The sequence below is a fragment of the Camelina sativa genome, chromosome 5 (genome assembly GCF_030686135.1).
Source record: "Camelina sativa cultivar CO46 ecotype springtype chromosome 5, ASM3068613v1".
Taxonomy (NCBI): Eukaryota; Viridiplantae; Streptophyta; class Magnoliopsida; order Brassicales; family Brassicaceae; genus Camelina; species Camelina sativa.
The window spans coordinates 9893327-9900070 of record NC_141884.1 but is presented as its reverse complement, the minus strand read 5'-3'; the positions used below and the strand labels follow the sequence as shown (position 1 = coordinate 9900070).

Here is a 6744-nt window from a genome sequence, read left to right as displayed (position 1 = left end):
TTTCTTTATCCTAATAATTGTAACTCTTGATAGTAATTGTTGTTCTATTAAATATATGATAGCTTTATTTTCTCCTATATCTAGTATTTTACAAATATTTACACAATTATTATATGTGATGATAGAAATATTTATATTTATGTTACCTTTATTCATATTTCATTTTGATATTTTTTTTGGTTGTATTTTTTTTCATTTTGTTTTTAATTTATATTTTAGTGTAAATTATTGTTTTTAATAATAATAAAATATTACAAAATATGAGAGAATTAATTGATGTATTAAATTTAGATTTTATGTTATGAACGAAAAGACAAAAGAGAGAAAAACCAACTTTATATAATAAAATATAGATTAGTACATAAAGAAAACTTTAGAACATTGCTTTAGGGTTTAACGCAGTCTCTCCGTCATGAAATCACAGCAGCAACACGTCTCGGAGGATGGTCCTATTGCACTCAACTCACGAGCTTCAAAGTCAGTCAATATATGGTGGAGAAAACTCAGATGCGATCCCAGTTGATCTCATCTTCGAAATACTCTTGAAATTGCCGACGAAATCTATAGCGAGATGTCGTTGTGTATCGAAGCTATGGTCTTCCATACTTCTCCGTACAGATTTCATGGAGTTATTCTTGACCAGATCTACAACTCCCCCGAAACTCTTGTTCTCCAGCCCAAATAACGACGAGTTGTTCTTCTTCACGGCACCGCAGGTCCAAAATCCAGATCAGAACTCTTCTCTTGTATCCCGGCCTTATCACACGAAGCCCCCCTTTGATTGTTGTTCCCCTCGAATTTGTGTTCCTGTTGGCGGTTTGTTCTGTCTTATATATCAGCGGAACTTAGAGGGAGGGAAGGAAATAGTACCAATGATATGCAAACCTAGCACTGGACGACAAGCCTTACCTTTACCCGCATTGAAGACGACAAGGGTTCAGGTGAAAAGCTTTTTTATTTATGATCCCATTGGTAAACTATTCAAGGTATTATTGTCCATGACCTTGCCACGTCATAGAAACGAAGGGAACTGTAAGGAGTGTCAAATTCTGACATTAGGGACTCAAACACTTTCATGGAGAAAGATTGATTGTTGTATACCCCATCGTCCTATATATCGTGGGATATGCATTGATGGCTGTTTGTATTATCAAGCTTTGGTCGATGATCACCGTTCAGGGGTTTCTACAATAGTTTGCTTTGATGTTAGGTCTGAAACGTTTAGATTTGTGAAGAAAGATATAGCAATGTCTAGTGAATCAACTCTGGTTAACTATGAGGGTAGATTAGGTGCACTTCAGTCAGATAGGGGTAATAAAAGAGTTACTAGCCAAACTAGAAGTCTTGAGTTGTGGGTTCTGGTAGACGCTGAGAAAAATGAATGGTCGTATATGACTTGCCCCCGTTGTGGAAGAATATAGTTCCAAAGGCTGAGTTATGTTTTGTTGGATTGACTAGTACAAATGATATTGTGTTGTCCGAACGCTATCCATTTACCATTTTCAATATTTTCTACTACAATCTCGAGAGGCACACAATCATAAAAGTTGAAATCCAAGGAATGGATGTGTACTGCCATCTTAGAGTTCAAACCTATCTAGACCAGGTGGAGGACGTGAAGCTTATGCAATTGTAACGGATCATCGGCTCTTAGTATTCAGTTTTTTTGGATACTATATTTATTCCTTTTTGCACTAATGGTTCATATATATTCATTGAGGAATGGTTGTTCTAAAGTAAGTTTTAGCCTTGTATACTCAGTTTCTTCATGAATAAAGCCACTTTGTGACCTTTGTATTGATGAGTTATATGTTAGTCATCTATAGATCTCCATCTCTCGTGCGCATGTCCCTTGATATATACATTTAAAATCCATCTCTTGTGGCAGATTCAGCAAGGGGATGATAGATAGTCTTGAAGCTGCAGACTCTTTATATACTACTAATCCAAAACAGAGGATTCTAGAATTTGATATTCTGATGCTAGATGAAAGGTGGAAGAGTTTTTAGATTCAAGATATTTCGATGCCAAAAGTAGGACCTGTGAGTTGCATACTTGCATTTTTTAAAAATACTGTTTTTTATCAAAAGTTGAAAACTTCCCGAGAGATTATCGAGATCGTCATAAAATGAAGTTCTATTTTGTGATGATTCATTTACTAATATAAGAAGCTTCAACGAATAAAAACTAGGTTTGAACCCGCGGTACACCGTGGGATGATTTTTAATTTTATTGTGTTTTTAATATACATTTTTTATTGTTAATCTTTAAGTATTAGTAGAAATAATATAATATATTTTGTGATGTATTGACATATTTTGTATCTCATATAATAAAAATACAATAAAAGAAATAATTAAGTTAAAAATTTTAGTGTTGGTTAGTTCAAACCCGTTATGCTAGACCTGTCGCGCAACTGATTTAAAGATTTTTAGCCCCCACAGAAAATTATCCTACTGTAGTATATATAAAATATATTTATTTTTTTATTGAAATATTTAGACCTGCAGTTGCATCCGTCCAATACAATTTACTTTAATTAATAAGTCTAAATGTGGATACTAATTAACATGCGATCCATCGCGGTACAAAACTTTTTGTTTAAAACATAACTTATGATTTCAATGTTATAATATATTTTAGAAAATAAAAAATGATATATATTTTGCTATTTAATGTCATTTACGTTTTATTTATCTTGAAAACCATTACAATAGAAAAATAACTATATTTTCAAAAGTGGTAACCAATTAAATTTATTAATTATGTAAAATCCTAGTGCTTTGCAAAACAAAAACACAAATTACATGACCCGTTTTTAAAAAAGGGTCTTTTGACATGTTAAAAAAAAATTATCTAAGTACAATATTTTTGGAAACCATATTATTAACTTATTTCAACACTTACAATAATTTTGGTCTAAGAATGAATCATAATACTTGTTATTTAACAATAGTACTTATGTTGTAAAAAAAAAAAAACAATAGTACGTATAATTTAGTTTGTGTATCATAATACTTGTAAGTTTAATTTAAATGCTAATATTTAAATATAGTTTAATTTAGAATTTAAATGGTAAAACAATTAAATATGATCCATCTACAGCCACGACAATTTACGGTGACATTGGTTACATGTTTTTTTTTTTTTCACTGGATTAATATTGACTAAGGATTGAAAGGGTTCCATGGCTTGCAGAAAACCTCGGTCTTGAGAAACCACTATATGTACAATTACCAACAGACTACACCCTATTCTAACCCCCTAAGATACATGTTATAGACTTCTAGTAGTCATGATCTGTCCTTGACACAAAGGATTGAACTGGGGCATGTTATGAGATGACCCGTTTAAGAAGAAGCGGATGTTCACGCCTCGTCACACAGTGTTGTCTTCTCTTCCATTACCTGAATATTTCGTTCGTTTTGCAGAAGCCTGCAACTTCTCAATCACAAGCTGGGCTAAGAACGGAGACACGCATAGCTGCTCTAGTCCACTCTGTGCCTTCTCTTCCTCTACCTGAACCTGCAACATCTCTACCACAAGCTGAGTTAAGAGCAGAGACGCGCAAAGCTACTCTTGTTCACACAATGGTGCCTTCCCATCTTATAATTGAACATTGCATTTTGCAGAAGCCTGCAGTTTCACAGCCACAAACTGAACTGAGAGACCTGGTTGCATTTACTCACGAAACAACTCATGCTCCCGCCGTGAAACCTGAGATCTGTCCTGATTTCACCTCCGTAGACAAACCAGCGATAGTCACAACCAGAAAAGCTTCAGCTCCAAGGAGATCACTGCAAGATTGTAGAGCCATTTCACGTTCATATACTTGAGCATACTTAATTATACAGATAATTAAAAAAACGGGGACTCATATGTTCATATATGTGTCAAAGTTTTAGAGTCGAGATATGGGGGGTGTATTGAACTTGATATTTTAGGAGATTTAGTGAGATTTTAATATTTTAGAATTGTGAGAGATTTGAGTGTAATTTTAGGAGATTTGGTTATTAAATTTGGGATTTTAGGATTTGATGAGATTTGAGTTTTGAGATTTTTGAGATTTGATTATTGAATTTTAGGTGATTTTGATATGTAAAAATAAAATAAAAAGAGCAACTTGGAATGTCATTGATTAATTTACGTAAGCTTCTTTCATACTTTGATTAATTTAAGAAGAAAAATAGACATTGGTCATGTTCTTTTTCCAATCGTTGGTGAAGTAACTGCGACACAAATAAAAGGCCCAAGATGATATGCATTTCGAAAAAATAAAGAGCTGTCACTGTTAACCAAAAAGTGAGGTTCGTAAAAAAATTAATCTAATATGAAGAAACTGCAGCTCTCATGAGATATAAACCGGTTACAATGATGACACTGAACACTATAAATATTCCTCATGAGCATGATGACTACACGATCAAAGAGAAACTCATTTTGCCAATGAGTGTTTAAAGTAGTTGGAAATTAATCAACGATGGTTTGTTTAGCACATCCACAAGAAAATGAAGTTGTTGATCTGTTTTATTCTCTCGTGAAATATTGAATTGTTGACGATATGTAATGCAGCAGCAGCAGAAGAATGAATGTCTCAAGTTGTTACCAACCGTCGCCGACTCGCCGTTGTCGGAAGCTCCGCTGCGGAGGTGGCTGAGACATCTGATTTTGATACATATTGGGTCGGTCTTTTAGTGAAACAGAGCACGCCTTTTCAGGCAGATCCTTCATTGGAGACAATGTTGGTGTTGAATCTTCTTCGGTTATATTGTCGTCGTCTTAATCATCTTCAAGCCGTGACGGTGAAGACTGAGGTGTTTCAAACGGTGTGGTTTGTTTACTTGTAGCTTCGTTTGAGTAAATTGGGTTTGATATGTAGATGAAGTTATCAACAGAAGAAGCCGTGGTTTCTTGAATCAGATCAAGAGAAGCTTGTAAAGATGGTTCATGGTGAAAATGGGTTTTGTTTGGAGTTTGAAGAACGCATGTGCAAAGAGGATTGGATAAAGAATCGATGTTAGATGATGGTGACGGAGAAGGTTCGTTACTTGTGGTAGAGATGGATTGGTTGAGAGTTGTGGTGGTCGTGGCGCCGCCGGCAGTTGAGACCGTAGTAGTGATGGGGAGGCCGAGAGAGTTGTGACGACGCCGGCAGAGTAAGAGAGAGCAGTAGAAAGTTGCACTTATAAAAAAAAAAAATTGCAGTAGATGTTGAACTCCTATTAAAAAGAATATTTTCTTTCAAAATTTCACCATTTAGGGTGGGATTTTGTAAGACATATTTTTTAACTAGAAATATTAGAAAAGTATCCTAAAATCCCATTCTATAGCTTTTTATAAAAAATTGTAATTTTTTGAATAACAGTAGATTTGAGTTGAGATTTATAAATTATTGATTGAATAACAAGAGATTCTAAATGATTTTTATAAATTTCATATTCAATAACATAGGATTTCAAATGATTTTTAAAAATCATCAATTAAATAACAGGAGATTTCAGAATATTCCAAAATCTCTTAAAATATCAAGTTCAATACACCCCCCATGGTGTATTTGTGATGATTTTAATCTATGTGGTGATGAGTATATTTATAGGTGGTTCACGTATTAGTGTTTAGGTTAGAGTGTTTAATGATACACTGTGTGCAAGCACAAAATCTTTGATTCTTTTAATTGAAAATCTTTATTCGAATATTAAGGATTGAGTTTAGGGAAGTTTGATTGAGCGATGATTCAGGTAATTGCTGTGGTGATTTAGTTTTGAAGATTTTCTGGATAAATTTTTGAAAATTTGATTGAGCGATGATTCAGGTAATTGTTGTGGTGATTGAGTTTTGAAGATTTTCTGATAATTTCGATTATGTTTCAAACAAATAATCGGAAGGATTTTTTTTTTTTGGATTTCGTAGAGGCCGAAGATAATGGAGTCGAAGCCCAACAACATACAAACCGGGTTATAAGTGAAAGGACGCGGATCCTTGTTTGAACGGGTCGGGTAATGTCGATTGACAATTTCTGACAAAATTACCCCTTTCAATTTCAATAAACACTCTCCTTCATAACTAATTGAGTGGCAATTTTGGAAATTTTTGGCAATTTTTGAATTTGTACTTCTCTATTATATATATAGAGATGTTATATGAGAAATCCATATCATCTATAAAAAAATGAAAATTCAAAAACATTTTTTGGATTATATTTCAAAATTAAAAATTACTCAAACCGGGTAATTGAAATATCTCATTCATATGAAGAAAAGCAAAACATAAACCGGTAGAGTTTCGGCTACCGGTACGGTTCTTGATTTAAATTTTGTTTTATCCAATTGTTGTCTCATTAATAATAGGGAATTTTGCATATACACCCACTTTTCTACAAAGTAATATCACCTACACCCACTTTCAGCTATTGCTATACTTTTTATATGTTTATTAACTATGCTATCCTCTAGCTTAAACTTTATTAACAACAATACATCTAAGATCTTTCTTTCTTCCTCTATTATCTCCATATCTCTAATATTTTCTCTCTCCTTTGCTCACTGTATCAAAACACCAATAGCCTGTAACTTCTTCTCCTTCCATGGCTTCTCTAATTGTCTCTATCTCTTTCTTTCTCTCATTATCAAAATCAACCCTTTCTTCTCCATCCTCTTGTCTCTCTTTTATCTCATACACTTTCATTTTTCAATCATCTTATCCATCCTCTCTTTATCTCTCATCTTCAAACTATAATTAGATTGA

At 33.6% G+C, this 6744-nt stretch overlaps 1 long non-coding RNA gene and 2 pseudogenes across 1 annotated transcript; 2 read left to right on the top strand and 1 right to left on the bottom strand.

Annotated features, from left to right (window-relative positions):
* The first annotated feature begins 412 nt into the window (after positions 1-412).
* Positions 413-1791, top strand: LOC147943482 (F-box protein DOR pseudogene; annotated as a pseudogene).
* Positions 1792-4291: 2500 nt separating this feature from the next.
* On the bottom strand, positions 4292-5547 carry LOC147943481 (uncharacterized; annotated as a pseudogene).
* LOC147943480 (uncharacterized) lies at positions 5547-6183 on the top strand. The gene is made up of 2 exons (XR_015598147.1): positions 5547-5812; positions 5911-6183. It is a non-coding gene; the product is annotated as an uncharacterized LOC147943480 (long non-coding RNA).
* The last annotated feature ends 561 nt before the right edge of the window (positions 6184-6744 follow it).